The sequence below is a fragment of the Bos mutus genome, unplaced genomic scaffold (assembly GCF_027580195.1).
Source record: "Bos mutus isolate GX-2022 unplaced genomic scaffold, NWIPB_WYAK_1.1 CTG503, whole genome shotgun sequence".
Classification (NCBI taxonomy): domain Eukaryota; kingdom Metazoa; phylum Chordata; class Mammalia; order Artiodactyla; family Bovidae; genus Bos; species Bos mutus.
The window spans coordinates 56,481-67,113 of NW_027219986.1; the positions used below are offsets into that span (position 1 = coordinate 56,481).

General features: G+C 43.7%; 1 pseudogene; it reads left to right on the forward strand.

Moving 5' to 3' along the window:
* Window positions 1-2,049: 2,049 nt before the first annotated feature.
* LOC138987043 (zinc finger protein 280A-like) lies at window positions 2,050-3,697 on the forward strand (annotated as a pseudogene).
* Window positions 3,698-10,633: the final 6,936 nt, after the last annotated feature.

Genomic DNA, 10,633 nt, shown 5'->3' on the forward strand with positions numbered 1-10,633 from the left:
AGCAGACATGTAGCACTGACAGACACCAGAACTTGTTCTAGAAACAACAATACAGCAACCCAATAGCTCTGGAGTTGAATATGGCATGTGAGTTGGGGGAGGCTGTGATTTCTGACATCAGGGTCAGGGAAGCCTGGCAGAGAAACTGTGGACTGAAGCAGGTCAGGAGTTGGGTGACAGTACTTGAGACAGTGTCCAAGGCAGGGGGAGTAGCAGAAGTCCTGAGAAGGCCCTGTCCTCTCTCCTTGGTACCCTTGGGAGATTGGGTCTGGGAACCCTGCACCCACAGATACCAAAATCCATGGATGCTCAAGTTCCTTATATAAAATGGTATAGTCTTTGCACGTAACTTAAGGGGATGCTCCCACATGCTTTAAATCATCTCCACATTCCTTGTAATACCTAATACAATGCCAATGCTGTGTAAATAGTTTCATTTACAATGTACATGCTATATATATACACATATATATGCATATACATATATGTGTATATATGCATATGTATGTATTTTTGTATGTATGTGTGTGTGTATGTATATGTATATATAGTTGCCAGCATGAGGCAGGTTCAAGTTTTGCTATGAGAACTTTCTGGAATTTTTTTTTTTTTTTTTTTTTGATCCATGTATAGAGTCTGGTGCCTTCTGGACTCAGAGAATGGAGGGAGTGAGGGGCACCCCCAAGGGACAGCTGGGGGCTCTTTTGGACATTTTATGTTGGTCAGCATTTCTGAGTGAGATTGGAGATCTATAAGCAAAGTGGTGCCTACCAGCTCTCCTGTAGAGTTTAACAGGAGCACTGGGGCCACTATGGGGAGACAAGGCAAAAGTAGGGTCTGGAGAAGGAAGTTTAAAATGATCATGTCACTTAACTGAGTTTGAGATGTTTCCTTATGTCTAAGGGTGTTAATAGTTATCTCAATGTTTCAGCTGATGATTAAATCAGGTACTAATTTTGTCTTTTGGAAGAAATATAATCATCACCACTTATCTGCAGAGAATAAGTTCCAAGACCCCCAGTGGACATCTGTAACCACACATAGTATCAAACCCTATATACACAATGGTTTTTCTATACAAACATACCTGTGATGCAGTTTATTTTATAAAAGAACAGTAAGAGATTGGCAACTTCCTAATAATAACAGGAAAGTGAAAGTGAAGTTGCTCAGTCGTGTCCAACTCTTTGCAACCTGATGGACTGCAGCTTACTATGCTCCTCTGTGATGGGATTTCCCAGGCAAGAATTCTGGATTGGGTTGCCATTTCCTTCTCCAGGGATGGAACCCAGGTCTCCTGAATTGTAGCAGACACTTTACCATCTGAGCCACCAGGGAAGGTGTAATAATAACATAGAACAATTATAACAACATATTTTTATAACAGTTTTGTGAATGTAGTCTCTATGTAAAATATATTACTGAACTAATTTCGTGATTTTTTTTTCACCCTAACTATGCACTATGCTCTGTGGCCATACCTTTTGCAGTTTGCAGTTTGACAGCAAAACTAACCCAGATTTCTTTTCTCTGCTTCACATTCACCACAGATATTAGCAACCTCAGCATACTTTTTTTTTCTTTTTATATCAAATTGAGAACTTTGATCTTTTCACTTAAAGGTAGCACTTAAAGGATTCTCTCTGGCATGTCTAAATAACCAACATCACTCCACTTATGGTTTGGGGCCATTATTGAGTAAAATAAGGGTGACTTGGTCACAAGCTCTGTGACATCTCAACAGTCATTGTGGTAACCGAGTGACAAATGGGTGAGATGTGCAGGACTAAGTTCGATTCACATTTCTGGGCAGGAGGAAGCAGGATGGTGTGAGATTCCAATCCTACTCCTCAGAATGACATGCAATTTAAAACTTATGAGTTATGTATTTCTGGAGTTTTCCATTTAATATTTTCAGTGAACAACTGAGGGTTAACTGAAACCACAGAAAGTGACACCTGAGATCAGAGGGGATGACCTTGTTCTGTGGTTGCCTTTAGGTGGAAAAAACACTGGAAGGGGCCACTTGAAGCCAAAAGTGATTGTAAAATGGCCCATCTCTTCCTGTGTGAGGAAGCACAAGCACGACCACAACCCGAGACAAAGACCGCAGGGTCCAAACCCAGAGATGAGGATAATGATGATGCTGAGGTCATCTTTGTTGGAGTGCAGCATGTCAATGAGGATGCTGAAACTCTCTTTGTCAGAGTGATTTCAAGTTCAAAGCCAGTCATTTCTAACATTTTGAACAGAGTGACCAGGGATGCATCTTCAAGAAGAAAGAAGGGCCACGTGAGTCCAGATCCCTCCTGCACAATGCAACCTGCAAATCTCAGGACCCCAGCATCAGAACCAGTGGCTGTATCATTAGCTTCTCAGTCTGAATGGGGAGGAAAAAACAGTCCTGTTATTTTCGAGCCTTCATCTAAACCTGATTATAAAACGAGCTCTCTGGAAGCTGTGCTTCACAATTCAGAATTGCTCTCTCTGCGGCCTCATTGTCTATCTGGAGCTAGTCTCTCAATAGCAGGCAAGGATGAAAGTCCTCTTAATTCAAAGCAATGTCCCACTTCAGATGTAAAATGTAACAGTGGGAATCCCAAAAGACCCAAACTCAGCAATGGAATCCCAGGGGGACCTGCCTCCACCATGGCCCCTGTAGGTATTTCTCCTACAAAGGACACGATTATGACCTTGGAAGGTCTCCTGACCTCACCGAGCCATGTTCACCGCGGGGCATCATTTTCACAGACTCACGCAAATGACCAGGCATGCTTCAGTCTTATGGATCCAGACAGAACATGTAGTTGGAGGGGCTGGAGAAAACGGACTTTTTGACTCTTGCAAGTCAGAGCAAGACTGTTGATCCCATGAAAGGAAATCTGATCATGTTACTTGATGACTTTTACTATGGACAGCATACAAGAGATGGGCAGTCAGAACAGAAGACTCACACAGTCTTTAAATGCCTCAGTTGCTTGAGAGTTCTAAAAAATGTCAAGTTATGACCCATGTGAGGAACCATCTGGACCTGGAGAGGCAGAAGGGTGACAGCTGGGAAATCCACACTACCTGCCAGCACTGCCACCACCAGTTTCCCACCCTGTTCCAGTTGCAGTGTCACATTGAAAGTGTCCATGCTTCCCGGGAGCCCTCCACGATCTGTTATATCTGTGAATTGTCCTTCAAAACAGATCAGGTTCTCTTATAGCACATGAAGGACAGTCACAAACCTGGCAAAATGCCCTATGTGTGCCGTGTTTGCAATTACAGACTGTCAGCCTTGGCCAATGTAGAGGTACATTTTAGAATATGGCATGGAAACATGAACAATTTGCTTTGTCTGTTTTGCTTCAAAATTTTCAAACTGGTGACATCCTTCATAGATCACACTTGGAGGCACTGAAATAAGAGGGTCTTTCCATATTCCAAGTGCTGGCTACAGTGTTTGAAAATGAAGGAAAAGACAGAGCACCAAACAAAGAATCATCAGTCTTTCAAAAAGCCAGAGCAATTGTGAGGGTTGCCTCCTGAAACAGAGGTCATGATCCAAACTTCAGTTCAGCTGGGACTGAGAGAGACAGCATCCATCATTGTGAGGAACACTGACTCCCAAGTGTCACCCAGAAAAACTACAAAGAAGATTGACTACAAACACAAAATATTCCAGACGTGTTGCAGCAAGGGATCTGGCTAAAAATTAAGTTCTACCCACCTCCAGAAATTCAAAAAAGCCCTATTGAGGTTCAGCCAGCTGTACATAGAGACCCTGCCTGGCTTTTGTTGTTCAGTTTCTCAGTCGTGTCTGACTCCCTGTGACCCTATGAACTTCAGTATGCCAGGCTTCCCTGTCCATCACCATTTCCCGAAGCTTGCTCAAACTCGTTCCGTTGGGTTGCTGATGCCATCCAACCATCGTGTCCTCTGTCACACCTTCTGCTCCTGCCTTCAATAGTTCCCAGTATCAGGTTTGTTTTTTTTTTTTTTTTTTTCCCAATGAGTTGACTCTTCCCATCAGGAGGCCAAAGTATTGGACTTTCAGCATCAGTTCTTCCACTGAATATTCAGGGTTGATTTCCCTTAGGATTGACTGGTTGGATCTCCTTGCAGTCCAAGGGACTCTCAAGAGTCTTGTCCAACATCACAGTTCAAAAGTGTCCAGTCTTTGGTGCTCAGGCTTCTTTATGGTCCAACTCTCACATCCATACATGACTACTGGAAGAACCATAGCCTTGACTCCACTGACCTTTGTTGGCAAAGTAATGTCTCTGCTTTTTAATATGCCATCTAGGTTTGTCACAGCTTTTATTCCAAGGAGCAAGCATCTTTTAAATTCGTGGCTGCAGTCACCATCTGCAGTGATTTTGGAGCTCAAGAAAATAAAGTCTGTCACTGATTCTTTGTTTCCTCGTCTATTTGCCATGAAGTGATGAGACCTTTGACTGTGTGGACCACAACAAACTCTGGAAAATTCTTAAAGAGATGGGAATACCAGACCATCTGACATGCCTTTTGAGAAATCTGTATGCAGGTCAAGAAGCAACAGTTAGAACTGGACATGGAACAAGAGACTGGTTCTGAATAGGGAAAGGAGTATGTCAAGATTGTGTACTGTTGCCCTACTTATTTAACTTATATGCAGAGTACATCATTAAAAATGCTGGGCTGGATGAAGCACAATCTGGAATCAAGATTTCTGGGAGAAATAGCGACAACCTCAGACATGCAGATGCTGCCACACTAATAACAGAAAATGAAGATCCTCTTGATGACAGGGAAAGAGGAGAGTGAAAAGGCAGGCTTAAAACTCAATATTCAAAAAATGAACATTGTGACATCTGGTCCCATCACTTCATGGCAAACAAATGGAGAAAAAGTGAAAATAACAGCAGATCTTATTTTCTTGAACTCCAAAATCACTGTGGATGGTGAATGTAACCACAAAATTAAAAGTAGCTAGCTCCTTGGAAGAAAAGCTATGACAAACATAGATAGCATTAAAAAAAAAAAAGCAAAGGCATCACTCTGCTGACCAAAGTTGTTATAGTCAAAGCCACAGTGGCTCAGACAGTAAGGAATTCACTTGTAATGTGGGAGACCTGGGTTTGACCATGGGAAGGACATCTCTGTAGTCCAGTAGTAAGACTCAGTGCTCCCCAATTAGGGAGTCCAAATTCATTCCCTGGTCAGGGCATTAGATCCCACATACTGCTACTAAAAATACTGCATGTGAGAGTTAAAAATCCTGCCTCCCACATGCTACAGTGAAGACTGAAGAGTCCTTGTGCTGGAACTAAAACCAAGCACAGCCAAGTAAATGAATAAATATTTGAAAGAAAGAAAGAAAAAGATATGAGAATTCCCTGGTGGTTCAGTGGTTAGGACTTGATGCTTTCACTGCCAATGGCCAGGGTTCAACACCCTGGTTATGGAACTAAGATCCCACAGGTTCCGTGGCATGGCCAAACAAAAACCTAGAAAGATAAATACGGAGGAAATAACTCCCAAAGTTTGAAAATGAAGCAATATAACTTCACCCAGGCTGAGGATAGATTAAGGATTGCCAGGAACCCAAAGTGCAAAAGTGGCACCTCTGTAATTCACTACTGCTTCTAAGTCACTTCAGTCGTGTTTGACTCTGTGCAACCCCATAGGTCGCACAGCCCACCAGGTTCCCCCATCCCTGGGAACACTGGAGTGGGTTGCCATTTCCTTCTCCAATGCATGAAAGAGAAAAGTGAAAGTGAAGTCGTTCAGTCATGTCAGATTCTTAGGGATCCCATGGACTGCAGCCTACCAGGCTCCTCTGAGCATGGGGTTTTCCAGGCAAGAGTACTGGAGTGGGGTGCCATTACCTTCTCCATCTGTAACTCACAAGCTTCTTTAATATTGTGGTTTAGGCTCCTCCTACTCCTGCTTCTGAACCTGAATAACTTACTGGTCCTGAGAGAAATTGTTATGGGAAAAATAAAATACTTAAGCTGAATGATATTGAAAACAGAAAATTTTTGAGATGGAGATAAAGCAGTTTCATGTGTTAATGTGCATTACATTTGAAAAGAAGAAAGGTTGGCAAAACAATGATCTAAGTCAGTGCTATTCCCAGAAGTTTCTGCAGCAATAGAAAACTTTTAAATAATTGTTACATGTATGCCCTAATAAGGACAACCAGCTTTTCACATATATAAATGCGTATGTTTCTCTTCTCTGAGGTTACCTGTTTATATCCTTTATCTGAATTTTCAGATGGAGTGTTCATCTGGTAGGATTTTTTTTTTTTTTTTTTGGCTTTGCTGTGAGGATTAAGGGATTTAGATCTTCAACCAGGGATGGAATCTCTGCCCCCTGCAGTGGAAGCACAAAGCCCTAACAACCAGATCACTAGGGAATTCTCAATGAATATGTTTTCTATGTCCTTGTCTAATATGCCACTTTGGAGATGTTAAAATGTAGCTAGTGTGACTGAGGTATTAAATCTTTGTGTGTGTTCAGCAGCTTCAGTCCTGTCTGACTCTTTGTGACCTCATCAGTGTAGCCTGCCAGGCTCCTCTCTCCATGGGATTACCCAGGCAATAATATGGGCAGGGGTCGCCATTTCCCTTTCCAGGGGATCTTCCTGAACCTGGGTGTCTTTTACATCTCCTGCATTGGGAGGCAAGTTCTTTACCACTAGCACCACCTGGGAAACCTCTTAAATCTTTACTTTAATTTAATTAAATTAATTTAAAATGAAAAGATATGGCTAGAAGAACCAGATCTTCCTTATAAATGAGTTTCAATTAATTTGTATACTCAGTAACTTGTGTTTCTCTTAGATATTTTCCTCAAGATGAGAGTCCATGCCCCTCCCCAAGTGTAGGCTGGGTTTAGTGACTTGTTTCTAAAGAACAGAATATGTCAGAGGGAAGGAGATAACTTTATAGCAGAGGAACTAGTGGTAAGTCATATTGATAGTATGAATCCTTGATGGGAAGTGATAAGAAAGATATTTTGCCTTGGAGGTATAGTTCTAAAAATATATAAACCCCAGTGCAACCAGGAGAAACATATCAAACCCATATTGAGAGTCATTGTGCAAAATGCCTGTCCCTGAAGGACTCCTGAAAATTGTCAAAAGTCATGTAAAGCAAGGAAAGTTTAGGAAACTGCTATAGACCAGAGTAAACTAAGGGAGGTATCTGTAGCTTTTGGCTATATATCCTCATGCAGTTCAGTATCCTGTATGGGAATATGAAACTGGAAAAGAACATTTTTGGAAAAACTGGTAAAATTTGCATAAAACCTGGAACTTAGTTAAAGGTACCCTACTGAAAGATGCTGGAATAATTGTGAGGCTTAATGGAGGTCATTTCACAGATATATATTTTAGACATTGCAAGTATTTTGTCTACATCACACCCTCTTCATTTTGACTTCACTGGAATGGAAATCTAAAGTATGGTACACTTAACTGAATTGAAATCTTCAAATACAAAGGATCAATAATATTTATATTGTGTGATCTGACCATATGCAATCATGAGAAATTGACAAAGAAACATCTTTTAAAATGCCATTCATTTGGAAAATATCACTAACTACATTAATCCATAATATATATCTCCATGGAATTTTCAGGCAAGACTACTGGAGCAGATTGCCATTATTTTCTCCAGGGGAATCTTCCTGACCCAGGATCGAACCCAGGCCTCTTGTGTCTCCTGCATTGGCTGGAAAGTTCTTTACCAGTTGAGGTACCAGGGAAGCCCATACAATATATAATCTTTGTCTTAAGAAGAGAATATTAGGATATACTTGAAGTGAATGATAATGAACAAACTATGCAGCAAAAATTGTGAGACACAGTTAAAGTTGTATGGAGAAACGATGGAAACAGTGACAGACTTTATTTTCCTGGGGTCCAAAATGATTGTGGGTGGTGACTGCAGCCACGGAATTAAAAGATATTTGCCCCTTGGAAGAAAAGCTATGACAAACCTGGACAGCATATTAAAACACAGAGACATTACTTTGCTGACAAAGTCCATCTGGTCACAGCTATGGTTTTTCCAGCAGTCATGTATGGATGTGACAGTTGGATCATAAAGAAGGCTGAGTGCCAAAGAATTGATGCTCTTGATCTGTGGTGTTGGAGAAGACTCTTGAGAGTCCCTTGGACAGCAAGATTCAGCAGTCAATCGTAAAGGAAATCAACTCTGAATATTCACTGGAAGGACTGATGCTGAAGCTGAAGATCCAATAGTTTGGCCACCTGATGTGAAAAGCCAACTCATTGGAAAAGACCTTGATGCTGGGAAAGACTGAGGGCAGGAAGAAGTGGGCAGCAAAGGATGAGATGGTTGGATAGTATCACCAACTAAATGGACATGAGTCTGAGCAAACTCCAGGAGATAGTGAAGGACAGCGAAGCCTGGTGTGCTGCGTGCAGTGCATGGGGTTGCAAAGAGTCCTACATGATTGACGGACTGAACAACAACAACAAATTAAAGTAAACTTATAGCATTACATATAAGAGAAATGAGAGTTACAAATAACTATCTCAAAAAGTTGTAAAGATGCGCAACAGAACAAACTTATAGCGATAAGAAGGAATGCAATTAATAAAGAATGAAAAATGAATATAATAGAGAAGAAAATATTGTAACAAAACCAAGACTTTATTCCCCCATATGACTACTAGGAGACTTCCAGCAGAACAGAGCATTTTAAAAAGACTCTGTAAAGGGCCCAAAAAGAACTATTTTAGGCTTTGCGAATATGATCTTTGACGATTGATCAAGTTTTCAGTCATAGACAATAACCAAAGGAACTGGCAAGTCCCTGTTTCAACTTTAAGGACACCAAAAATTGAACTTCACACAATTTTCACGTCAGAAAATAATATGCTTTTCGGTTTTCCTCAGCCATTAAAAAGTGTAGGCTCTAAAATTAAAAAAAAAAAAAGAAAAAGAAGTAAAGCTCATTCTCAGCTCACTAGGCTGCTGCTAAGTCGCTTCAGTCCCGTCTGACTCTGTGCGACCCCATAGACAGCAGCCCACTAGGCTCCTCTGTCCCTGGGATTCTCCAGGCAGGAATACTGGAGTGGGTTGCCCTTCCCTTCTCCAATGCATGAAAGTGAAAAGTGAAAGTGAAATCGCTCAGTCGTGCCCGACTCTTAGCGACCGCATGCGCTGCAGCCTACCAGGCTCCTCCGTCCATGGGATTTTCCAGGCAAGAGTACTGGAGTGGGTTGCCGTTGTCTTCTCGGCTCAGCTCACTCTAGCTGTGCAAAATCGGGGGCAGGCTGCCCTGCATTGAGCAAAATGGAATTCCAAGAGAAGGGGCTTCAAGATCCAGGTGTACGGTCAAGTTTCTTAAGCAAGGGGCAGGTCACCCCTGAGGGCTGTGAGTGCTAGACACCATCATTGAAGTCCCCTGGTAGACTCGGAGGTCGTTCTCAGCCCTGTGCCCTGGCGACTGTGCAATCTATTTTCTTTTTTCCCCTTTGGTGAGCTGCGCAATCTTGACAGACCCAAGACACTTCAGATTCAGGTTCAGCCTGACTACGCCCCCAGCAGTTGCCTCCAGAGGGGGCCACCGCGCGCGCATGCGCGGAACTCGGCCTAGCGGCCAATCCGATTGCAGGCGTCAACACCTGGCAACCAATCATCCTTGGCAGCGGACACGCCGGCAGTTGAAGCGGCGTCCCAGGCCTGAGGAGGCGTTGTTCCCTCGGGCCTGCCTCCTCAGACTTAACCCAGGGACTGTTTAGGTGCAGGTGAGCTGCCGGCAGTTCTGGCATCGCCGCCCACGGGGACCGGTAAGGACTGGGGCCTGGTGCGGCCAAAGCGGTGCCGGAGTGCCCAGGGAAGGGTTTCTCAGATCCCCAATCTGGCGGGGCCTTGCTCGGCGGGACGGCCTCTGAGGGCCCACGGGCCCTCAGGAGGGAGCTTGAGGCCGGGCCTACAGGCCCCAGGCCCCTTTCGCCCTCTCCCCTCTCTAGTCTGGGTGGGAGCAGCTCTCCAGCAGCCTTCCTGTCCTAGGGGTGGGACAAGCCAGCTCGCGGAAAGGGCCTGTCATGTCCCCAGCCCCCCGCCCCTCCCAGGTCTCCTGTGGAACTTAATATATTTAAACACACACACATATACAAATCTTCACGCGGGTTTATGACTCGGGCCCAACCCGGTTCTGCAACCAGACACAGTCAGGCGGGCACAGCAAAAAAAAAAAAAAAAAAAAAAAAAATCAATCTAGTGGCCTCTCCACTGCCGCGGCGCTTTGGTCGTTTTCCTGTTTGCTCTGCCTCTCCTCGGACTCCAGGGCTGCCCCTGTCCCTGGGGGCCCCGAGATTCAGGCCTTTGGTTCGGAAAGGTGGCAGATGAGGTATTTGTTTGTTTGTTTGTTTGTTACTGAGAGAAGGGAGGTGGGAGGAAGAAGCTCAGGGAAGAGGAGTTCAATCACTTGCTCTGGTTGAGTGTGAGACACCTGGTCAGCATCTGTAGGGTAGGACCAGGTAGGGCCTGGGGGATAGAATGTTTCAGGAAGAGGTGACTCACCCTGACCTTTCCCTCTGCCCGACCCCAGGATGTGACCTTCTCCTGCCTGGGAAGGGCACTCAGGTTTTCAATGTGCCCCTGAGGTAAGGTGACAGACA